The sequence below is a fragment of the Octodon degus genome, unplaced genomic scaffold, assembly GCF_000260255.1.
Source record: "Octodon degus isolate 3935 unplaced genomic scaffold, OctDeg1.0 scaffold00005, whole genome shotgun sequence".
NCBI lineage: Eukaryota > Metazoa > Chordata > Mammalia > Rodentia > Octodontidae > Octodon > Octodon degus.
Window position 1 is genome coordinate 360,280 of NW_004524581.1, and position 26,294 is coordinate 386,573.

At 38.9% G+C, this 26,294-nt stretch overlaps 1 protein-coding gene across 7 annotated transcripts in view; it reads left to right on the forward strand.

The window, feature by feature from the left end:
* The window catches only part of Sgms1 (sphingomyelin synthase 1), a 324,088-nt gene that overhangs the window by 191,264 nt on the left and 106,530 nt on the right, over positions 1-26,294 (forward strand). For all 7 annotated transcript variants that reach the window (XM_023723167.1, XM_023723189.1, XM_023723161.1 and 4 more), the window contains one exon: positions 15,248-15,328. The gene's annotated coding sequence lies outside the window, so the exon portion shown is untranslated. The remainder of the gene's footprint in view (positions 1-15,247; positions 15,329-26,294) is intronic.

Consider the following 26,294-nt stretch of genomic DNA (forward strand, 5'->3'; position numbering starts at 1 on the left):
GATGGTATGAAGAGAATAACTTGATCTGTGAGAGGTTCTGTGTTCACTAGAGCTCATTTAGAGACTCTTTTATGAGCTGTTTTTAAATGTGGGTGTCATTTACACACTAATTTACACTGTCCCAATTTTTTGTTTGTTTGGTTTTGTTTTTTTTGCGGTACCGGGGGTTGAACTCAAGACTCTGCACTTGCCATGCAAGTGCTTAACACTGCCAATTTGAACTGTTCAAAAACCCAGCATTTCTGTCAGACAGAGAACATTTCTATCATCCCAGAAAGTTATCTCATACCGATTATCGATTGTCTCTCCCAGAGGCAAATGCTGTGATCGCGTCAGCAGATGCCACTAGCTCCAGAGCTGTGAACGTGTAGTGATCCCGAGCGCAAGCGCTCTGTGTCCAACTTCTTTTGCTCCTTAATGATGTGTTTGGAGTTTATATTTGTTTTGCTTGAGTCAGTAGATTTGTTTCTTTGTTACTGTTTTTTAAAAAGTCCTGAGGAAATTACTTCTTGGTTCTTCATGTTTTGAATGAAGAATTGGACAGGACACAGAAAAGGTGGCCAAAGTGTACAAATAATATGCAAGTAAGGCATTCGGAACCCTTGTGCTAGCAGCAACTCCCTGGGCTGGCGGCAGTGAGGGATCAGTTAAGCTGTCCTATGGGAGGCTCGTTTTGTGCCCACTGTAACAAGGGAAGACAAATATGGTGCTTTCTGATTGCTTCCATGTACAACGCTCAGGGTCTGCACTTATCCTGGCTGTATTCTGCACATGTGCCCTGCGTCTCTGACAGACAGACTTTATGTGTTTGCCTCAGCCCTGCTCTCTTACCTCAGTTTTCCATTGTGTGGATTTATCTGTTCATGAGCTGATGGAATTTGGACAAGCTGCTATAAATATCAGCACTGTGCACGTAACATGTTTTCATTTCTTTTTTAATGTCTCAATAAAGTATTATTTACAAAAGGCAGTCATGGGCCAGATTTGCTCAGTACCTTTGTCTGTCAACCCCTGATCTACAAGTTGGCTGTTGCTCTGATTTCATTGAAGTAGACATGGTTCTGAGGTGTACTTCTTTTGTGTGTATACTTAGAAGTACATCATTCAGTTAATTTTATAAAATAGTCTAAAGGTGGGCAAATAGCTCAGTGGATTAATGCACCTGCAAGCAGGCTGAGGGGTCAGGGGTCACCCGGCCCTGCCCCTGGGGTGTGCTGAGAGGACAACTGAGACTGGGTATGCTGGTGCATGCCTGTAACCCCTGCACTTGGGAGGCTGTAAACAGGAGGATCACTACGAGTCCAACCTACACAGTGAAGCCCTATACACCCTATACACCCTGTCTTACATGCAAAAAAAAAAAAAGTCAAACATTTTCCCTGAGGGAATTATATAACTTAACATGGTCATCAGCAGTATATTTAATGGTTTTTCTGTGCCCTGTAGTAACAACACCTGTTAGAAATGGTCCCTTCTTTAAATCCATTCAACTTGTTTTGTTCCTAGTGTTTGAGTGTTTATGAGTTTAGTCAAGGACTGTGAATTTTGGACTCCATCCTCCCTTCTCCTTTTTGGGATTTAGTTCCTCAAATTTCTAGAATTCTGAGGCCACAAGGACCAGGTTGTGTGTGAGTTCTATCAGGTGTCATTGTGCCCTCACAGGATAGGCATATAAATGCGAAGTATCATTCAGTGTACTTTGAGATTTTGAACTTTCTTTCAGGTTTTAGTTGTTCTCTAGTGCCTTCAAAAAGTTGACTTGTTATATTTGGGATAGAGAGTAACATGAACATCACAAAACTCTTAAATAATTTGTTTTACGTAGTTTTTTTCAGTCATTTATTTATAAAGAGATGTTTTTGCTTGGAGTTTCAAAATCTTTTCCACTCATTTATAATAGATGAAGCTGTCCTTGCAAGGCAGTGAAACAGTGCATAAACATAGGGTAGGATTTTATGTGTAATTAGCACTTACTAAAAGAAATAGAAGAGTAGAGCACACCTAAAATGGAAAATTTATTACTGTCTCTAATTTAGGTACAGGTTGATATAAGTTACTCAAATGAATTGAAATTCAAGTAATTACTTTATCATTCTAAGTTTCTGACTTGTTAAAAATAACCTTTAAGCGATAACTGACTTTTGAAGTTTCTTATCAACCCTTGATGCCATTTTGGTGGTTAAAATCCATCAGGTGTATTAGTTCAGACCTCAGAGTCCAGGAACATAGAGAAATTAGGCCATCTTAAAATATATCATGCCCAGGAAAAGAGTGTAGTTAGAAATGAAAATTAACACCCTCAGCATTCATTCTATTTTGCTTTTGTCTGCTGATTTTCACTGTGGGAGATGGATCGTCATTAAGAGACTGGTAGTAGTGATAAGCACTGAGGGAAGGCTAACATTTATCCTTGGTGCTCTGGACAGCTAGCAGGTTGGGAGTTATAGTCCTATGATTTGGTAGTTGTATCACCATACATCCTATGCATTATTTGGAGGTCTCCCACCAAGACAACGGGAGGCAGTTTTTTTTAGAAGGTTAGATTCCTGGCCTGCCGTGCTGGCCCCAAAGGCTAACATTTAAGAAAATTTTCTCAGTAATGCTATGCTCAATAGTAATAGCAATGCCTTGCTTCATTTTCTGTATATGGTTCCTTTGAAAAACATTTGAAGTATTGTAGAATCAGTTTTTTATTTGAATTAGCTTTAAACTTTAAAAAAAGCTTCTTTGAAAAAGTGTTTATGCTATAAATTGAAAATATTCATAAATGAAATGGAAAAAATTAATTTACTATAACCTTAATACTTTTAGCAAGAAAAGTATTAAGGTAGGGGATGGGGTAGCATATATCCTTCCAGTTATTTTTTTGTTTTAATTTTCAAAGCTGGATCATAGTACAGTATGTGTATTTTAAAAACATTTTTTCTAGTTTAGATCAAATAATTCTATGTGTATGTTTACACTTGTACATGGTATGTGTTTTTATGTAAACTGCAAGATTTTATAATTTAATTAAAATTAGAAAAAAGGTGTCTTAAATTATATGGATGTTTGTTTTTAAATTTATCTAGCCTAATGTCTTTGAGTAATCTAGGACCAAGGAAAATACGGGTTTTATCAGGGCCGGAGTGACAGCTCAGCAGAATAAGTGCTTGCCTGTCAAGCACAAGGGACTGAGTTCAATCCCCAGTTCTGCCAAAAAATAAAAAATAAAAAAATACAGGTTTTTTTTTTTTTAATAAAATACAGGTTTTATCATTGACTAAAACTGCATTTTTTGGTGGGGTGGGGTATGGTGAGATAGCTCAGCATCTAAAGTACCTGCTTAGGCAACCTTAGGCAAGCACAGGGACCCAAGTCTGATCCCTGGCCAAAAAAAAAAAAAAAAAGAAAAAGAGAAAAAAAAATCCTTGCATTTTTTTGGTCTCTTTTCTGTGATATTGCAGGGGAAAATGCAGTTGTACATGAGCCACCTTGACAATGGCTGCTCTTTCTCTATAAATCTAGGGACAATTTTCCCATGAGCAGCTGGGCATAGCCTCTCCCATTGACTTTATCATCTTGATTATGGCATAGACAGTAGATCAGAAATGCTGTGCAAGAGCATGCTTTGCTGGCTTTTACCACCCACATAATCATTAAACTGAGGGTCATTTTCACATACCCAAGCCTTCTAGTTAACCCTTTGTTCTTGACAATTTTGTACCTGAGTGTTGAACAAGGCAGCCTCCTGGAAGTCTGTAGCGCAGCAGATGCTGACATTGAACAAAGAGTTACATGGCTGGTGGTCTAGTGGCACAGTAGTTTTGCATTTGATACGTATACAAAGAGTACATACATACTGAGAACAATGAAGTTTTTTATCATAGGAATAGATACCATAGAAATGTTCATTGTTATAAGTGTCTTAACTTTATCTGGGACATTTGGAAGAAGTTTCCTGGATTGATGCCCAAATAAGAAGTTAGGAAAGTTCCAGGAGAGTTTTCAAGACAGAAAAACTGTCAGAGAGATTAAGAGTCATTTAGATGTCTCTGTTCATGACAGTTTTCTTAATTACTTTTGTAACATTCAGGTGATTTTTCCCATAATCTTCCATGTAAAATGTGTGATAAGATAGGACTTCACAGGTGTATGAGTCAGACCCTAAAAAATGGTAGACATATTGGCTCTTTGAATATTAATTTTGGATAAACATACACTAAATTCATTATTTCTAGTCATGAGGCTGTGCTGAGCATACTCTGATCTCGGTGCTTGTGGATGTAGCTTGCCTCCAGCTACTTGTTGCCAGCTGAGTGGCTGTAATGTGCCACATGTTTTTAAACTCAGTGCTACAGCATCTTAGTATGTCATGGGTTTCCTGTGGAGGCTATGGATCAGCCAGCACCACCTTTGGGCCAAATCTGATGTAAGACCTGTTTTTTTTTTTTTTTTTTTTAACAGAGCTGGGGGTAGCACTGAGGGGCCTGGAACATGCTAGTCAAGTGCTTCACCACTGAGCTACTTGCCCAGCCCCCACACCTGCTTTTGTCATATCTCTCAGTTTTGTTTGTTTTGTTTTGGGGGGAGTAACACAGCATTGTCCATTCATTTGAGTATTTTCTGTGGTTATTTTCACATTATCATGTCAGAGTTGAACATATACAGAAGCTCTATGTGCCAGACAAAGTTTAAATATTTATTGTCTGATCCTTCACCAAAGTCTATGCTGATCACTAGTATAGACATAATCCATAACCAAGTACCCCAATAATTTCTCTATTCTATTCAGTCTCTTCCTTCTTTCATAGCTGTTTTCTCTGCAGCCTAACTGCTGTTTGTTATCTCTGCTCAGTACCTTTTTCTTTTTTCCTTTTCTAGTAGTTATTCCAGGCTATGTAATAAATAAATGGGGCTGGCATGTCATATTACATGATATTACGTTGCATCTCTGCCAGTCTTTGTTTTGACTCTTCACCACTTATTTTCATCACTTGTCATTTGCAGAGGCTTTCCCATGACCTAGAAAGATAAAAGCACAAACTTTAGCCCCTGTCACCCTGTGTTTAAAGTTGACACCCAGCCCATGATATAACTTCCAAGTGCAGTTCTTGCCTGGCAAGCACAAGGTCCTGAGTTCAATTACCGGTACAAAGAGGAAGGAAGGAAGGAAGGAAGGAAAGAAGGAAGGAAGGAAATTAGTTAGTTAGTTGAGCCCTACCACTTAAGTAGTAGGTGAGCTCCGTAGTAGCTTAGGGCCTCTCTGAACCTTGGGTTTTGCCCAGTGTGGGAATGCCTTGCTTACCTCAGCACTGTAGGGAGAACCAGAGCATCCAAGTGCTGGTGTAGGCATCAGTTTTGCATAGTTGAAGCTGATTGGCTTCTTTCACTTACTGTGAAAAACACTTTGCTTCTAACTTTATTTTCAAGATGTGACTTATTTTTTATTTTAAAATTTGTTCTCAAACAACAGGAAAGAGACTATTCTTATTTTAAATACAGGAGTTGTGGAGGGATATGGTGTGTTTTAACTCTTTTGGATAACTCTTTTTCCTACCTTACTGGGAATATCATTATACAGAAAAACAAGTTGCTATTTATTTTAAATGTAGAAGTTTCTAGACAAGAGTTTGGTCTGCATTCTTAATACCCAATCCAAACACTGGAAATATTTTAATCTGCATTGGCTGCTTGTTTAGGTGTGCTGACTTTTGCTGAAAATATTACTAAGCATCACTTGCTTAAATCCATACAGGACCTGTATGTACAATACCTACTGTATTATTTTGGCAAAATTGCAGAAGGCACAGAAATATGTGTTGAGTAAATTGATGAATTTAGAAATAGAGAATCATAAAGGAGTGGAGTAGACCTGCTTGTACAAACTTCTGTGCCAGCTCCTGTGTTTTACTTTTCTTCCTAGTGAACATTGAGTAAAAAAAAAAAAAAAAAAAAAAAAAAGGACACAGGTCATTGATAAGAGAAAGCAGCCTATTTTAAGATCATCTCCCAGACTGTGATCCTTGGGCTTTCCTCTTCCTTCTCTGTTCTCAGTCAGCAGGAAGTAGTGATGGCAGGGCCAGGTAGCACATTTCCTTTCTGCACTGCTGTTTAAGTGAAGCACAGATGTTACAGCCTGCTCAGTTCACAGATGATCCCACGGTTCCCTCAGAAGTCTGAGCGTGGCAATCAGGTAACTTGAGAGTGATGCTTGCCAGCCTGCCTTACCTGAGGGCGCGAGGAGAGATTTGCTGTCATGCTCAGATGATTGGCAGAGTTCTCTTTCTTGTGGGCTTTTAGACTGAGCTCTTCAGTTTCTTGCTGGCAGCCAGAAATTGCCCTTATGTGCTCCATCATTAGGCAGCCTGATGACATGGCAGCAAGTCTTTCCACAGCCAGCAAGACACTCATATTGCCCCTTTAATTGTATGTAATGTGACCGCAAGCACCCTCCTATTTCTGCAATTGTTCATGAGTTCTAAGAAAGTTATGGGACTTGCATGTATGGTGGGAGGGGGTCCCCAAGTCATGGATAAAAGACAGAGACCAAGAGACTGCTTTAGTCTGCCACATGTAAGGCTGGCCAGGATCAGAGGGTTTTTTTTTTTTTTTTTTTTTTTTTTTAATTTTAACTTTCTTATCTGAAATTGTACTACTTAACAATTTTTTCATCCCTTCTAAAGCTTTTTCCCTTTCCTTCTGCAAGAGAATTTAACAACATTGAGTGGCCCTTTTCCTTTTTCTTCTGTAGAAAACAGTGAAAAAAACCACAGGGTAGTACCTTGCGAAGTAACTTTCATGCCATCTGGGCCCTCCCTTCGAGCTAGGCAGTCTGAGCATATGACACCCTCCATAAGCAAGCATTTCTTTCTTTTTTTGTTTTGTTTTTTTGGTGGAACCGGGGATTGAACTCAGACCCCTGCGCTTGCCAGGGAAACACTTATTCCGCTGAGCCCTCTCCCCGCCCCAAGCAAGCATTTCTGAGGCAGACCCTGGCTTACGTGCAGGACCTCAGTGAGGCCTTTCTGGCGTGTGTGGCTCCCGTCTCTGTGCTCCTTTCAGCAAGCACCAAATTCCCAGACTAAGTTCACTTGTGCAGTTTAGGATCTCATGCTTTGACTTTATTGACAGACTCTTGTTCAGAGTTGTTAGCAGGCTTGGTTCTTTTTACTCCTTAGCCCCATTAGCTGTTGTTCTGTGTTACTGTCCTCTTCTCTGCAGACATCTTTGGGGTATTGTTTCTTGCTCTTCCCTGGCCTACTCCCAGCCTATGACTGTCTCCAGTTTCTCCTATTCTTAGCTGGGAGACAGTGCTATGTAGTGTAGATGTTAGTTACGAGAACAGAAGCTAGTGGGTTTGAATTACAGATTTTGCCATTTATTAACTGAGTAATTTCAGCAAATTATTAAATTTTGTTTCTCTCTATCTGGTATTAACATTTCTGGAAATTTCCCTGACAAACAAGCTTCAGATTGCTGCTGCTACTCCCAAGATTCATGCATAGATACCTGAACCAATAGTTTTCCCTCTTAATATTACTAAGTGTAATTTGACCGTAGGCTCATTTTTGGTCTCCTGATGAAATGAGCTAAAACATGTTGCAGTTTATGTGGACAACTTTTTGTTGTTGTTGACCTCACCCTGATACTTTTATTGTCTTCTAAGGATGAGGAATGCGTGCTTTTTCAAACAGCATGACATTTAACAAGCGCTTTTTGTCATGCACCTTAGCCCACTCTTTATAGATCTATGTTCTTTAACGTCTATCACAACGCTCAGTTGTAATACTGGTATCGCTCCCATTCTGTAGTGAGGAAATTAAGGCCTCGGCAAATTGAACAGTTTTCTCAAGGCCTTCAGTTGGAGAATCTAGTTGAGTATGATTATAAAGCCCACACTTTTAAAGACCACAGGACATCGTCTCCCATAAAGCCTACACCTATTGCGGAACTATCCCATTAGAGAAAGAGGCTAAAATCCAAAATAATTTTGTCTTACAATGTTAAGAGCCTTTACTCCACATTTGTGTGTCCTTTGGCACGCAGCAGCCTTGGAATACCTTTTCCGGGGTGGGTGAGAGTTGCTGGGGATTGAACGCAGCACTCATTGTACAGACTAGGCAAGTGTTCCAGCATGCTGAGCTATGTATCCAGCCCTTTTTGTTTTGTATTTTGAGACAGTATCTCTTTAAATTGTTCCAGCTGGCCCAAACTTGCAATTTTCCTGCCCCAGCCTACTGAGTAGCTGGGATTACAGGTGTGGACCACCATGCCTGATTACTTTTGGCTTTGATACAAGACACTGTCCTTTACCTAGGGACAACAACTTGGTCTTGTCCAGTCTACAAGGTGCACATTCAAAAATGAGTGTGTTCTTTCTAGGTTTTTGCCTGATTCTTATAAAATCCTAATATTATACATATACAAGCATAATTAGGAAGTACCAAAGTTTTTCTTTCCTTTTTTTTTTATATATATTGAGCCCAAGGCTTCCATCCTGAACTATATCTCTTGCCCTTTAAAAGTTTTGTTTGAGACAGGGCTTCACTAAGTTGCCAAATTGCTCAGGCTGGGCTTGAACTTTGGATGCTCCTGCCTTGTCCTCCCAGAGTGCTAGGAGGATAGCATACTGTGTGCCCAGCTAGAATGGGTTTTTAACAATCACAGCAAGTATTTACATGGCCAGAGTGTCCTTTCTAAGTCATCAGCTGAGGTGATTGCTTATACTGTGGTGGTGCTGTTATTGCTCTGCATCCTTTTATTCTTTCATCTCAGTTGTCTTACAGCTTCCTCCTGTCTTCAGGACTTACTAGCAGAGTGGTTTCTGCTGAACAGAATTCATTAATGATGGCTGAAGTCACTTATAATAATTTGGAATAACCAACCACAGGAGTAACAAATTGCCATATTTAATGATGACTTTGATTCTTTGAGTTTATCTGTTACAGTATTTCCTATAAACCAGTAAGTGTTTGTTTCCCAAGCATGCAGGGCTAACTACACTATGAGGAGATAATAGATTCTCTTGTGAACACTGTGCATTGATTCTGAAGGTAAAAAATAATGCTGCACCTGTTCTGAGAAGTCAGCATGACTGGAGCAAATTCCACAGAGGGTGACTTGGAAAAGATGAAGGAATGCCTTAAAAATTTCTAACAATTATATTTCAAAGTGATATGGCCTCACTTAATGTAATGGTTTGTAAAGGAAGTAGACAAATTCATTTGTTATCAGTGGGGTTGTAATATGGTACAGAAGAAAGCCATGCTTGCTAGGTGGTCTGCCATTGTCAGGACGGCCTCTCCCCCACACATCCTATGGAGTGCACAGCACAGAGTGTAGTGGAAAGCAAATCATTCTTTCCTTTCAAGAATTTATCATTAGAGGGACTGGCAAGATAGCTCAGTGGTTAAAGCACCTGCTTAGGCAAGTTTAGGCAGGCACAGGGGACCACTGTTGGATCCCCAGCACCACGTGCCCCACCCTCAGGGCAGGGCTGAGCCCCTGCCCACACACACAAAAAAATGAAGAAAACCTTATCATTACAAAAAAATCTGGAGGCTAGGGATATAGTTCAGTGGGGGAGCATTTTCCTCATGTTTGCAAGACCCTGGATTTAATCCCTGACACTGAATGAAAGTATCAGAAATGCCAACAAATACATGCTAGAGCTTTTTCTTTGCTAATAGTAGTAAAATATGTCACCTAAGGTGGGCATTTTCATTTAACATGTCATTTTGATCAATGTAGAGTAGTTTTACCTGTTAACAGAAGTATGATTTGAACTTGTCTCCACAGCGCTCACATAGAGAAAGAGACTAGGGAGGAGAGAAGAGGGGAAGGGATATACTGCAAACATGTTCTACTTAAAAAAAAATTAAGCCCAGCTCCCCAAAAAGAAAGGAAGAGTCTGAATTTGCCTGCCTACCACAGTAGCATGATTTTATTTATGTATTGATAAACTCTGCCATATTTGTACTGGAAAGCTTGATAATTGCAGTCTTTTGAGAGCATATTATATGATGGGCACTGTACATACATGACCTCTAAATCATATAATCACACTCTTCAAGGTTGTTATTGTTTTTATTTTACAGACCTAGAAATTGTTCCTTAGATGGAAAAAATTATTTGCAAAGATCACACTGTTGTTAAATAGCACAGGTGTAGGTCCAACCCATTTATTTTATTAAACCTGTATCAAACTTCTTTGCATTTCTCATGCTTTTAAAAGGCTTCCTTCCACGTGAAGTGCCAGGTTGAGCATCTAAAACCACACTTCACCAGTGAGCATGGCCCTCTCCATGTTGGGTGCAAAGTCTCGGAGGCGTCTGTCCCTCCTGGGTATTTTTATTGATGCTGCCAGGTCCTTCTTTGTTACCAGGGAAACTCTGAGTGGTGTTCGTTCCATCACCCTCTGTCTGAGTGGGTTCTTCTCCCATCATGGTTTGGAGAACTTGAGGATTCTGTCTTGAGATAAAAGTGGATGGAGTCAAGTTCAAGTTGTTACAAATCTGTCTAAATTAATTTAGGGGCTCAAGAGATGAAAGTTAACTAATGTTTCTCTTTTTATCTTTTCTGTCCAGTTGGGGCCTTCTGATTTTCACATAAACTGAGCAGTAGTTGCATTTAAGTGGTTATAAATAGAGTGTTTTTATTTGGGACTTTTCAATGAAAACGAAAGCAGAAAATTTTAGCCCTAGTTTGTTGACCCTAAAATGTTACAAAATTTAAAAAAAAAGTAAAACATTGCTCTGAAGGACTTCCACTGAGAAAAAAAAGAAAGGTCCTTTCCGGCCATGTTCTCTTGCTCTGAATTTATGTAAATCTCTGGTATTAGTGAATCAGGACTAAGGACAGCGTAGAAGTTCGGACTATAGCAGTTAAGTGCTGGGCGGACCTGGTGCTGGGAGAGGGAGCACCTTTGCTAAACCAAAGCGTGCTCGACTAGCAGATTACATGTTTCCTCTTTTAATCCTGCTACCACACAAAGTAGTAGAAAACATTGGTTATTTTTCAGAAATGAAGAGGCTTCCTTGCTAGTAAGTGATAAGATTTTAGACCAAGGTTATTTATCTGCATGATGTCCTTCAGCAGATATTAGGGCTGTGTGTTGCTTTGAGTAGTCATCTGTCCTAGCCTTACATTTTAAATAAGCTGAGAAATAAAGCAAGTACTCAGGTGACAATCATCCTAACTAGTAGTTTAATTGCTGATAAAGAAGGCATAGAAAACTTAAAAATGTGAGTATCTCCTTTTCTGGAAATAGAGCACTGGTTCCACCCTAGCAGACAGTTAGGACTGGCTCTGTGGCAGTGAGCTGGCCTCTGGTTAGAATTGGAGGCTCTTGCCCCCGGCCCAGCGCAGTACCTGCGCTCTGAGCTTGCTTCCATTCACGCTCCCAGGCCGATGGCTGCTCCCTTCTGGATAGAAGTGGGGAGGGGGTACAGAGGGAACAATGCTGTCACATTGCTCCTTCCTTGGAACTGACTGCAGTTCTCATCCTGAAGATGCACTGGAGGCCCTCTCAAGGATTCACTACCTGTACTATGCTGTTTACATTTTTCTTTAACTTGAAAAAAATTTTATTAGTATTTGTTTACAAATATAATAATTACATACCTAGTGGGGAGTAGGTTCATGTTTGTAACAAATCTCAGCTCTTTATTCATCCCCTTATCCCTTCCCTCTGTTCCACTCCCTCTGTCTGTGATGTTTTTAAAATTGTTCTAATTTATTATATATATGTGTGGGGGGGGGATGCATAATACTTACATTCTGTGTGGGAAGTGGGTACATAACACCTCTTAATTCCATTTTTCATCTGTCCCTTCTTGCCCTTCCCTGTCCACTCATCCCATAATCCCCTTTCTTTGTTGATGTTTTTGTTTATTTTATTTTATTTTTTTATATATTTCCAGTACATAATGTCCACATTCTTTTTGTGGGTTGTATATAACACATCCCAATTCTTTGTTTTCATCCTTATCCTTTCTCTGCTTCCTCTCTGACTCTTTTCCCTCTAAATGATCCATCTCCTTAGTTCCTAGAGGTGTTTTATTTTGCTCTTTGATTTTTATTTTGGTTTTCTCATATGGGTGAAATAATGTGATATTTAAGCTTGTATGTCTAATTTAACATTATGGGCTCAAGGTGCATATGTTTTCCTACAAGTGACTCAACTGTATTCCTCTTTATGGCAGGACAGTACTCCCTGGTATATAAGTACCACAGTTCCTTTATCTGTTCATCTACTGATGGGTGTATGAGCCACTTCCAGTAGTTAGCTATTATGAATTGTGCTTCTGTAAACATGGTTATTCATGTATCTCTGTAACATAATGTCTTTAGTTCTTTGAAGAAGATTCCTATAGGGGGAGTAGCTGGGTAAATTGAACTTCTAGTTTTAGTTTTCTTGGGAATCTCCATAGTGATTTTCATAGTGGGGGTTGTAGTTTGCATTCCTATTAACAGTACAGAAGGGTTCTTTTTTCCCTGCAGCCTCTCCAGTGTTTGTTTTTATTTGATTTGTTGATGATGGCCATTGTTTCTGGGGCAAAATGGAATTTCAGTGTTTTAAATTTGCATTTCTCTAATGGTTTTTATAAATAAAGAGGGGAACAGGTTGAAGAGCAGAGAAAGGAATTGGAGAAAATGAACAAAGGTATTTCGTGTACTTGCTTCTATTTATGTGACGTACAACATTTATTGTTTTGCAAATGTTGAGTCATCCTTCAATCCCTGAAATGAAACCTACATGGTCGTGATGTGTGATCTTTGCACCAGTACACTGTGTTCTGTTTGCCAGTATCTTTGTGAGGATTTTTGCATTTATGTTCATTGAAGAGATTGGTCTGTAGTTCTCTTTTTTTGGTTGAATCTTTGTCTGGTTTTGGACCCAGGGTAATGCTAGCTTCCAGGAATGATTTATAGGAAGCTCTTTCCCTTTCAGTTTCATTAGTAAGCTTGAGGAGTATTGGTATTAGCATTTCTTGGAATTTTTATAGAATTTGGCTGGGTGAGTAGCTCAGCAGCGCATGCAGGAGTTGCTTGGCAAGTACGAGCTATTTAGTTTGATTTCTGGTATTTTCCCCACTAAAAACCAAAGCAAACCAGAGCAAAACAAAACAAAAGAACACCACATCAGAATTTAGCAGTGAACCAATCCAGACTTGGGCTTTTCTCAGTTGGTAAGGTATTTATTACTGCTTTCATTTCATTGCCTTTTATTGGATTGTTCAGGGTTTTTAAATCTTCTTGGTTCAATTTTGGTAGTTCATATGCATCCAGGAATTTGTCCATTTCTTCTATGTTCTACAATTTATTAGCACACAGATTTGAAAATACTTAATTTTTAAAAAAATTTTACCCATATCTGTTGTGATGTCATCTTTTTCCTTTGTAATTGATTTGATTTGGGTCTTTTCTTGCCTTTTTGGGTTAGATTGGCTGAGCGTTTGTCTACTTTGTTTATTCATTGCAAGAACCAACTCTTAGATTCATTAATTCTTTGTATTGTTTTTTAGTCTCAATTTCATTTATTTCTGCTCAGATCTTTATAATTTCCTTACTTGTAGTGCTTTGGTTTGTATTGTTCTTGTTTTTCTAAGACCTTGAGGTATATTGTTATGTTATTTATTTGAATTTGCTTTATTTTTGTGATGTGGGCATTCACAGCTATAAAATTCCCTCTTAGGACTTCTATGTTGTACTGACATCATTTAATTCTAGAACTTGTCATATTTATTTCCTAATTTCTTTCAGAATCCTTTTAGTTAAGAGTGTATGCTTTTATTTCCATTTATTTGCATAATTTGTATTTTTTTGCCATTGATTGTAACTTCATTTTGCTATGGTTTGACAATTTGCATGCTATAATTTCAATTCTTTTCATTTACTTCAAGCTGACATTTTGGCTAATATTGAATTATTTTAAATAAAATTTCATGTGTTGGAAAAAGAATGTTTATTCTTTTGCTTCTGGTACAGTACTCTGTAGATAACTGTTAAGTCTGTTTATTTAAAGGTTTAGTTCAACTGTGATTTTTTTTTCTAGTCGATCTATCTATGCTAGTAGGATACTGAGGTCCCCTACTATAATTGTGTTTATGTCCATTTGCTCTTTTATGTCCACTAGTATTTGTCTTATGAGGTTGGGTGCATTGTTGTTTGGTGCATATATATTAATAATTGTTACTTCTTTGTGTTGGATTGTTCCTTTAACCAATATATGACAACTTTCTTTGCCTCTTTTGATTTGTTTTGTCTTGAAGTCAACTTCATGTGAACATAACATAGCTTCATCTGCTTTACTGAGGGTCCTATTGCGTGGAATATTGTTTTCCATCTTTTGATTTTTTTAAATTGGGACTTTCATTAAGATTAAGTGTTTTTCTTGTATATATAATGTTAGATGTTTCCTCATTCTGCTCATTTTTCTTGCTTAGGGAATTGATACCATTTATACTGAGAATTAGTACTGATAGGTATTGATTTATTCCTATTATTGCCTTTTTTTCATATTGTTGATTTCTTGTCTTTTCCTTCAACTTAACTGCTTGACTTAGACTTTTTGTCATTGTTGGCTTAATTGTCTCTTCCCAGAGAATTTTTTGGAGGGCTGATTTGGTTGTAATAAATGTTTTTAGGTGCTCTTTGTCATGAAAACACCTTATTTCTCCATCAATTTTGATTTTTTTTTTTTGTACCTGGGATTGAGCTCAGGACCTTGCACTTGCCAGGCAGGCACTTATGCCATTGAGCTATCTCCTGGGTCTCCATCAATTTTGAAAGACGGTTTTACAGGCTATGTCAGCTGGGCTGCAAATTGTTTTCTTTTAGGGCAAGAAAGGTTCATTCCAAGTTCTCCTGGCCTTTAAGGTTTTTGTTGAGAAGTCTGTTGGAATTGAGCTGTTGGGCTTAGTGTTGACATGCATGCCATCTGACAGTGCCCTTTCTCCCCAGATGCTGTCTTCATCCAGAATGGGGTCAGTCTATTCTTTGCCTCTGCTACCTTGTGTTGTGCTTCCCTCTTGTACCCTGCGCTGGGTTCCCTGGGATTGGTCCAACACATGTGGGGTGCTGCTCCACGTCTTCTGTCTCACGCAGAGGCCTTAGGGTACTCTCCTTAGGGGACTTTTCTATGTCACTGTTCTTTTAAAGAAAAAATAGATGATTATTTTTCTCTGTTTTTGGTATAAAGAAAGAAAAAACTAATATAGCAATGAAGACCTGTAGCTAATCAGACTGTTTTCCCTCATGACAGGTGATGGGAATGTACTGGAACAATGGGAGAAGCTGGTATCTTATAGAAAGCCAAGATGACAAGAATTGTTTTGCATAATCTGTAAGTAAATTTTCAGTAGCTCTTTGGAATTTCTTTACCTACTGGGTTAATTACCTAAAGACATCTAAATCAAATAACTTAATAGTAAAAGACAAAGTGTTTTAAGAGCAAATACACAAACTTTGGAAAGTTGATGTTAACATTGGAGGAATTTTTCATTTGCATTAATTCTTCTTATAAGTGTGCCTTTTTTGCACTTTTTTTTTGGGCATAAATCAAAAGTCTTTGAAGAATTAAAAGATGATTGCTTGTATCCAATCACCATTTAAATTAAATTTGTAGAGACAGGGCATGGTGGCATGCCCCTGTAACCTCAGCTCTTGGGAGGCTGTAAACAGGTGGATCACTATGAGGCCAATCTAGTACTGAGACCCTGAACACCCTATAGACCCTTCCCTAAAATGCAAAAAATAAATTAAAAAAAAATAAATTAAATTTGTAAGGGCCCATCTGAAATACTCTCTTAATCCCAGTGGTTCCTTTCGTCCCATTTGTCAGGTAATTTTTGTGGGTGAATTCTAGAAATAAATACAAACTTGGTGAATATCTAAAGTTGAGTTCTTTACTTATACTGTCCCAATCCCCATCATTAAGTAACTGACAGTGAACATATACCTGATTTTTGTTTCGTTATGATAATACGTGTGGTTGTCTTACTTGGCTTCTCATACTGATGGTAAGTGTTTGGACCACTGTAGAATTTAAATTTCTTTGACTAAGAATGTATGTGGCATTGTTGAGTGGACTCAGCTCTGTAACACCCTAGAATCCTTTGGCCTTTTGGCTGGTAAGGATTAATATTTAGAGATGGGCCAGATGGCTGCTACCTTTTGAGCGTTCTTCTCTTTCTTCCTCCATATTCCCTCAGATCTGAGTTCCTTCACATGAGTTGTTGGAGGCTTAAGCAGCCAGGCTACCTCCTGACCAAGCTACTGCATGCTGCTTTGCTTTTGATTAAAAAATTAAGTTTTAAGAAAAAGTAAATGGTATTTATTAAAAAATAAAGCCTGGGCAGCTTAAAGTTCATGTTGGCTTGATTAAAACCTTGGCAGTAAAAGGAGGAAAGAAGAAAATTGGGTTAGTTATTTCATTGTTTCTTCAAGAAGCATCTCCTTCACTTGGGGCCATAGTGCACAAAGGCACTGTAACCCTAGCTCTCTGGGAAGCTGAGGCAGGAGGGCAGGCATTTAGAGGCCAGCACGGGCAAGTTAGCAGGACCCTGCCTGACTCAAAAAATAAAAAGAGATGGTGATGTAGCTTGGAGATGCTGCACTTCACTTGTTTGCTGAGGCCTGGGTTCAATCCCCAGCACCAAAAACTAAATAAAAAGACAGAAGCAGCTTCTTTAGTCTTTTTAATTTGCCCTGTATAAGACAATAGCGGAAGCCTGAAACTGCTAAGAAATAGCTACAATTGTGATGGCTGTTTGCATTTTAAATCTCACACATCTACTTCTCAAGATACTTTCTTTATTAAACCTTAAAAAATGCTTCAGATATTTCAAAATATTCATTTGTGTATATTCCCTAAATCAGGCTTTAAAACCTTAAAATATTTACTTCCCTCTTAAAAGTTATTTCTAGTTCCCACTGAGTCAGGTAGTGATTGGAGTATTGTAAAATTCTTGTACATTTCATGCAGAACTTTATGGTTAAAATCTGAGAGGCCAGCCTGGATCATAAAGCATTGCCCTGTGACTTAGGGGGATTGAGGGTGCCTTGAGTGACTTTGAAAGCAAAGCAGTAAGATACAGTGGAGAAATTTTACCACAAGTAAGATATTCTCATTTATGTATCATTTCTTTCCCCCAAATGGACTTGAATTGTTTCTCAATATCCTAACTGTAAGCCAATTTCTGATTAGAGAAAATTGGGTAGTCCTCAAGTGTGTACATTTTACAGCCTTCCATTATATTGAGATTAATGATATGGATAGAGATCAACAGCTTGATAGTTACTTGAGAATTGTGGATTTTGAGGGTGCATTATAGTAGAAATAAAATAGGGTGTTTCTACTTTAGGAATCAGTAATTAAGCCTGGAACACGAAACCTAACTTAAGTCTGAATGTAATGGATTTTGTGAGAAATGTATACAGTGCGTAGGAGAGAGACAGACATGTCACCTGGAGGGCAAGAGAAGTGGGTTGGCTGAGGGGAGATCTCAGGAGCAGAGCAGATTTGAATTTTGAATATTAGATGACTAGTATCTTTGATTAAATTATAAAATTTAACTATAATTGGAAATGCTGAAAATGTGAAAATTATTAAACACACAGTACTAACATTATTGAGAGGTAACCACTGACATTGCGTTTTTGTACTTTGCCATCTGCTTTCTGTTCCTAACTTAGAAACATACCCTTTTCCCTCCAAGGTCAATCAAGTTTAACTATTGTTTTGTAATCTACTCAACCTGTCAATGTATTGAAATAATGCCACATCAAAACATAATACATATACCTTATTTGCATTTATTTGCGTATACCTTATTTGTTATATAACTTTCTGTGTAGATATAATTTATAGTGTTCTCTGTAACTGGGCAATTTGGCTGGTTTTAGTTTTTCATTTTCTTTTTAGCTTTTCATTTTCATAAAGTATGCCAGGTTGAACACCTGTATGTATCCTTCATGGTACACTTATCCTAGTGTCTGGGCAGGACCTTCAAAGAGAGTTAGGGCTAGATCTGTAGTTTAGTATGGGCAAGTAAAGAAGGACAGGAGATGGAGGATAAGGGGTTGTTTATTCAGAGCCCCTTCAATTGTTCTTAACTGGGAGCCATCTTGGAAACTCTACTGTACTTTAAATGAACAACTGCTAATATCTTCGTTTGCTCTTTTCCTTACTTTGGGAAGAAATAAAGAAAATTTGAGAAAGATGTGGGTGGAGGCATGTCACTTAATAATAATGCTTCCTTCTATAATGTCTCCACAGCCTTAGGAGGCCTATTATGTTCACTCTTTTTAGGTGAAATGGAGGCCTCAAAGACTGACCTGCCAAAGACAGTAAGACAGTGAGCTTTGGAGGTCTGGTGCAAGCACTCTGGGGTCATGGGCAAGTCCTGGGGCCTAAGGCTGTTGGAATACAGTGAGATAGCATGTGAGGGATTAAGAGAACAGTATGAAGACCCATGGAGTAGAGGGACTGCTGCTTAGAACAGGACACCTCATTACAGGAAAGGAGCTCTGCTCAAGCAACACTCCATTTCTTTTGTGGTAGCTTATATTATTAGCACAGTATTTGCTATTCTTTCTACCCTGCCTCCATTCAGTGAGAGAGTTACTTTCTCCCACTCTGCGAAGACAAAATATTCATGGCTGGCTTGACCTTAAGACTTATATTGCAAGTGAAATGTAAATGATTAGTTTGTGCCTTTTCTGAGCAGAATCTGGTAGGGTGGCCCGGTTCTGCCTTTTGCATGTCTTTGACATGTACCTCATGTCACTGAAGTGATCCTTCTCCCTTGATCCAAGAGTGAGGAGGTCATGGAGTCTGCAAGGAGCAACACAGGAGCCAGGCAGGGTGCAGAAAGTCCCCAACCTATGAACCTTCAAGTTGCTAACTGTCACACCACCAGCAGATCTTGTACTACAACACGCGTAGATGCAAGCAGATCATGGAAGTCGTTCACATGTCTCCTGGACATTGTCACAGTGGTGCTGCTTTGTGCTTACTGTGCATAAAAGTAATAGGAGTTTATTTACAGTATGTGCGTGTGAGCGTGTGTGTGGGGTGGTTGGTTTGTTAAATGCTTTATATTGTATAGTTGTGTTAAAGGTGTATAGAACTGACTTTGTCAGAAATACAAATAAATCCAGCTTATGAGCGTTCTCCTGGAACAGAACTTGTTCGTAAGTTGGGGCTTACTGTAGTTTATCCTGAACTGATGCACTCCTTTGGCCCACATACACATACACATAGATAGAGTAATACCAAGAGTTTGCTTTTCTTCCATGAGAGATAGTGTTTATATGGCAGATTTTCCTGCAATAAAGAGATCAGCCTTCATCAGAATTTACCAACTCAGAACAGACATTTAGTGTTGACCATTTTTTCCCCCTTATAGCATTTATAAAACATATCCTGTGCAAGGAGAGTGCCTGCGAGTGATGGTTGTACATCTGTGCCCACTCCCAGGGGTCAGTGTGCTTCCAGTGTCATTGCTTTCTGTTAGTTGGCATCGATTGTCTCTGCCTCTTCCTTAGCATGTGTTCCAGTTTAATTTGCACTACATGTTAGACTTCCCTGTTCTCAGCTTGTACTGACTTGTTCACTAGTTTACTGTTTGTTCTTTTCTTTGACATATATTGTAAGTCCTTCAGTTTCACAGATGATGTTAATTTTTGTTTCTTGTCTATAAATTACTTAATACACAGTCATAACAACATTAAAGTCATCATCAATTACTGCTTTATTTTTCCCACTCAATATTTTTTCTTTTCCAGAATGTATGAAATAAGAATGTCTTATTGTTAATTCGGGTGCTCCTTTCATTTCTCTTTTCATGGTGTCTAGTATGCTTAAGGCTTTACTGTGGGACAACCAGTTGTCTTAGTTTAGTAATACCTTAATTGGGGTAACTTAGAGTTATCATAATTTCAGGTCACTTACCTAATGTTCTGATATGTGTCGAGGGGCTCCAACTTAATTGACTAGTCCTAAAGACTAATTCTGGCTCTGAACCATAGATTAAAGCCATGGACATTGTAGAGGTCTGCCTGATGAGCAGTTTTTGGGTGAAAACAATGTACAATTTAGCTGTTCCCTTGAAGATTAAGTTTAGCTTAGTTGTTGAACTCAATTCATTCCATATTTGTGTTTGAACACTGCAAAGTTCAAGAACAGACAGTTATGGCTTTGAAACTGGCTCTCACTTGGCTTGGCTATTGACCTTGGACACATACAGTTTTACTGACTCCCTGGTTCATCATGGTTTCAGTGTGGTTGTTATACCTGTCTTGCAGCGCTCTATGAGAATGAAATGTGAATTGATGTGTATAAAATAGAAGGCATTTTCATTATTAGGTATGTTTTGTTTGTCCTCCATAGAATTCAAATACATTTTCCTTTAGGAACAATGTTATAAAGGGACTTTGAGCACAGTGTTAGAAATACTGTATTTTAGATCAGTCAAGAATGGGCTTTTAAGGACTGAGAAAGAAGCCAGCCTCTACACCAGAGACCTGCTGTCTCCAGTGAAGTGCACTGCAAGTGACAGGCAAGAGGTCATTGACTTAATACCTAGAAGTGAAACTTTCAAAAGTCATTTATTACCAGGACTGCTTGGCTAAGCTTTTCTATTAGACATTAAAGTAAAATTACTTGGTAGGTGGAGATATCTTACAGATAGAAAAATGAGCCTTTCTTCCACACTTCTGGAAAGCAAATTCATGATTTTGGAGGAATTTACTGCGTTTTCCACCATTCTAACTAAGTAATTCTTAGTGTCAGAGCTGGGAGTTAAATGGAAGAAGGCAGATTTCAGGAAGGAAGGACAAAGGCCAGCTTACAGGAGCAAAGATGCCACCTTGTCTCAGCAGAGCTCATGCTGAGTTGCTCCTAAAGCCCAGCCGTGTTGGTTACGCTGGGCCTGGGTGGCTTGGGAACTGCCCAGGGGACCAATAAAGCAGTCTGCCTGGGCCTGGGCAGTCTGTGGAGGGCTGGCCCTGGGGCCTAATCTGGGTCCCTCCCTTGTTCTGTTCCCTGCTTTGCTTTCTGGCTATGCCTTTCTGCTGAGTTTCTGCCTTAGAGCCAGCTGAACCTAGACTGAATCCTCAGAAACTGAGGGCAAAATCCAGCCTCTCTTCCTTCAGATTGTGGGTGATAGGTATTGTGCCCCAGCAACAGGAGAGTTGACAAATGTAGCACCTGAGCTATCCTCTGTGGCTTTCCTGTTGCTGTGTTAGTTTGAGTCACTGTATCTCCCCCCCCCTCCCCCCCCCCCCCCCCCAACTCCCTCTTGTTTTGGTCAATACTGTTTGTTACCTGTGAGTTAAAGAATGCTGACTCCTTCATTTGATTGTTTATACTTGGGATATTTATTAGGGTCACATCACAAGTAATTATAATAAAAATTTATTGTATTATAGGGCAATTGATTTATAGCTGCTTTTTGAGAATTGTGGTAGTAATTATTTCCACCTGTATTAAAAGCAGAACTGCTTAATCAAAGAATACCAGTGTGCGTGGGGGGTGTATATAATGACTCTCGGGGTGTCAGCGCTTATTATAGTGCAGTGACTACCCCTGATGGTTCTAGTAGTTATATTCTTGAACTGCTCTTTGCTACCTCGAATTTACTAAAACCATTTACTTGCACTACGTAGATATTTGTGGCTGTTAACACATTGGAAGAGGAATTTGTATGTAAGGAAGAATTGGGATTTTGGCAAATCATGGAATCTGTATTATGTATTCCTTACTTGAAAGGAAGATAGCATAGACTAATTGCCTCTGTTCTCAGTGTGATTGAGGAACTGAGACTTGTTTGTGATACTGTTGTTTGAGACTTGCTGCGTGATGCTATTCTGTGAGCTACCCTTCTTTTTGGGAAGCATTGCATTTAGTTTCTCAGTAGCATTCTGTATGCAGAGTGAAGAAATGCATCTGCTGCTTGGCTTCTGTTTGCCATCTGGTTTGAACAACTATAATATTTGTTTATTCTTGGGTCAGGAAAGTTTTCCTTTCTCTATTGTGGTTGTTATATAACTTAAACATCATTAGCTGAGCAAACAATGACTTATTCAGACTCTGCTATGGCCATGTGGGTACAGAGCCTCTGAACCACATTGTGTGTCAGATGGACTCTTGCTATCGAGAGAGAGAGAGAGAGAGAGAGAGAGAGAGAGAGAGAGAGAGAGAGAGAGATCAGGGATCTCAGAAAGAAGGTCCTGAGATGCTACACTTTGGTCATGAACTGGAGGTAGAAAGAATAAGTTAAGTAGGCACTTGGAAGAAATCAGAGATGCCCAGGGCTTGGGCTGGTGAAAAGTTGCCTCTGAAAGAAGTGCTCAGGTAGGGCCGGCCAGAGTGGGATAAATAGGCGAGAGTGTGAGGTCCTCAGGTGGAAGGGAGCCGGCCTAGGTGTGGAAGTAAAATAGGCTCATGAGTAGAACTGGTGGTTTCTTGGTGGAAGTTTTTTAAGTCCCGGGTACCTGGATGGGGTGAAAGCCAGCTTGTGAGTGAGGGAACATTATGAAATTGGGCCTGTGAGCTGTTGCTCTGCTCTGGCCTAGAACTGTGCACTGAGGATATGTAGCAGCTTAATTATAGGTGGCACAGTTACCCTAGAAACAGTTACCCCTTTTCTCTTGTGGGAATTTTTTTTTTAAATCACATTGGTAATGATGTCTTTCTTGTTTTCAAAACACAAGTATTGTGGGAAACACTTGTTTTCGGTGCTGGACGCTTGAACCCAGGACCTTTGCACTGAGGTACATCCTTACCTGCTTTCTATATTTTATTTCATTTTTTAATTTAATTTAATTTTGAAGAGTAAAAACAAGCAAAAAAATGACAGAGACAGGGTAACATACAATAATATATATGTTATAGATTTTCAAAGCAGGAATAGCTAATTAACAATGGTTGTTATATTTTCTATTTTTATTGTCAAATCTGTTGCTCAGATTAACAAATATAGTTATATAAGAATGGAGAAATAATTGAATATTAATGTTTGCTTTCAAGAAATCTTGATTTTTTTCTTGTCTTTTGTTTATTTTAAAAAAGCATAACAGTTGATAATTACAAAAGGTACATATTTAGAAGACCAAAATGAGAGGTATTCAACCATGGGTTTTGTATTATACTTTGCTGTTCTTGATGTAGTTGCTCAGATCATAGTTATCAGCATACAGAGTTAGCAAGGTAAAAATTCTAAACATTAACTATTTTCAAAAAACTGATGGAAATTATGAGTACAATCATCTCAGCTATCCTGTATACATACTTGTTTTTCCTTCCCTCCTTTTTTCCTATCTTTCCTGCTTTCTTTCATTTTCCTTATTTAAGTCTCAAGTTCAGTTTTTTCTGTTTTACTATATTATACCTTTCAGGTTTTATTTATTCTTTCAGGTTCTTACACTAGGGAGAAAATATGATATTTACAGATGTGAGTCTGATTTATTTTACTTATGAATGAATATAGCTTCCAGTTGCTTTGTTTCCTTTTCTCTTCTTCTTCTTCTTCTTCTTCTTCTTCTTCTTCTTCTTCTTCTTCTTCTTCTTCTTCTTCTTCTTCTTCTTCTTTTTTGGTGGGGGGATAACAGGGAATAAACTCAGGACCTTGTGCATGGCAGTCATGCCTTATGCCACTGAGCTGTCCCCCCCTCCGCCCTATATCTTATTTTTTGTATCTTATTTTTTGAGGGATTTTTAAGTCACCAACTTGCCTAGGTAGGGCTTGAACTTGAGAACCTGCTGTTTCAGCCTCACAGAGTGTTGGGGTTGCTGGTGTGTACTACTACACCAGGCTTTTAAAGTTTTTTGAGCTCTGTCTGCACCTGATTGTTTCTGAACTTAAGAGTGTGAATGAGTGCTAACAGTAGAAACAAATTACACAGATCATCTCTCTTTCCTATACAAGCTGCCTTTCCTGCCTTTATCATGTACTTCAAAGTACCTAGCAGTGTATGTCCCTCACACACAACTTTATGAAATTTATTGAGTTATTCACATACTCATAGGTTTTATATAGTCTTCTCATATATAAGACCTAATGTTATAACAGCCAACATATTATGAGTTTACCCAGGATACATAATTGCAAGTTTTGTAAATCACCACCTTAAAAGTATCCATTAATGTACATGAATATTTGAGGAAAGTTGCTGTAAAGCAAATTGTTTTTCTTTTGATCTCTACTATAAAATTACCATTGTTTAATAGAGAGGCAAGTTTTATGACATAATGGCGTGCTGAGCTTTGACACTCATCATGTGGTGGTGATGCTGTCTTGAGAGGCACAGGGACGAGCCTGCCCGCTGGTACAGCACTGATGCGACACTCAGCCTCAGTGGCCCTGGTTGAGGAGGTGAATGCCTGAACCAGGAGTGGAAAAGTACAGATGTGAGTGGACCCTGTGATAGTGAGGTGTCAGGCACTATCACTTCACTGAAGAGTCCGATGATTCCAAATTTACCTTAAAGCACCTCAGAGAATAAGATTGCCTTTAAGAGTAAGTATTATGAGAGTCAAGAGAAATGCGTGAGCATCTTCTCGAAGGACACAGGCTCAGCTTTGTGCGTTGGCTGTCTTGCTGTTGTTCTTTTGACTGGAGTTTGGGTTCCGGCTGTATGAACTCAGAAATCCTCAGAGAAAGATGAAGCAACTCACCCTAGTGACTTACTGGCATGTATGGGACTAGGAAGGGAGTTTTGCCTCTGGTGGCACGGTATGTCCACTTCCTTGAGCCTATTTTGGAAAACAAACAAACAAACAAACAAACAAACAAACTAGAACAGCATTTTAGGAAAACCTCTGACTTCACTTAAGATCTTGTCTTTAGCTAAAGACTATTTTGAACAAATCTTGCCTGTGGAATGACTAACTTTAAAGAAGCATGAGGAAGTTAAAGGAGTCTTCTCCAAAGCCAGGAAAGTTTAATTTGTAACTTTAAAATGTCTTCTCTTTCCCTCTAGAAGCACACTGTTGCACGGAATCTTAATGGGAACTCAGAAATTAGCATTTCTGCAGTCTCTTATAACTTGTTAATTCCCAGCTACATATAGTCTGTTTTACTTACTTATTTATTTATTTATTTATTTATTTTGTATTTAGGACAGGGTGTACAGGATCTACAGGGTCTCACTGCATAGATCCACCTGTTTATAGCCTCCCAAGTGCTGGGATTACAGGCACGCACCACCATGCCCAGTCTCAATCACCTTCTCAGTACACCCCAGAGGTGGGGCAGGCATTGCAAGGGTGGATCGAACTCTTGGCCCCTGTGTCTGCCTAAGCAGGCACTTTAATCTCCTAAGCTATTTGGATGGCTCCTTATAGTTTATTTCAAATATTTTTATTCCAAAATAATGTTTAAGACACAGTGACTTAGAAAGAATATTTCCAATATCACTTTTTTTTTTTTTTTTTGTATTGGAGATTGAAGGCCTTCACACTAAGCTACTGTACATCTCCATCTCCCTTTTAAATTTTGAGACAGGGTCAGTTTACCTTTTTAAAACGTTAATTTAATTATGACATAAGCCAGGTGTGGTGGTGTACACCTGTAATCCTAGCACTGTAGGACACTGAAGCAGGGAGACTGTAAATTCAAACCCAGCCTGGGCAATTTAATAATTTAGCAAGACCCTATCTCAAAATTTAAAAAGGAGATGGGGCTATACTTTAGTAGCTTGGTCCTGGGTTCATTCTTCAGCACCACAGGTAAAGAAAAACCTAAAACCAAGCAAAGGACAAAATTAAAAGTACTTAAAAGTCCCGTGTGAAATCACCCCAGCATAGTTTTCTCCTCCTCCTTCCCAGCCCTGCTCCCTTTCCTACTAATCCTATAACAGGATCGCCAAATCCAAGACCCTTAATCAAAAGTTATAAATTTCTGACCTCTTAAACAAGGGACTCAGACCAAACAGTATGAAAGAACTGTTTTGGTTTAAAAAAAAAAATTAAGGAAAAATTTGCCATTAAAAAGAATCCGGTTATGGGACATTTTGTCTATAGTTGTGGAGTTTCTGGTTCAAGACTCAGAGACCTGGCTTTTTGTGGTTGTTGAGCGGCTGCTCTATAAGCGCTGTGCTGAACGTTCTGCATGTATAGTATCACTACATGTAATAGTCCTTACCAACTCGGGGGGGGGGCATTTTATTCTCCTTACTGCAGATAATTAAATTGCCCTAAATCAAAACCTTTTACCAATGCAAATGCAAGGACCTATCGTTAGAGTAATCCTTGTTCCCTAAGATTTTTGAAAGGACACCCTCCCACTTTATGGAAGTCGTGCTGA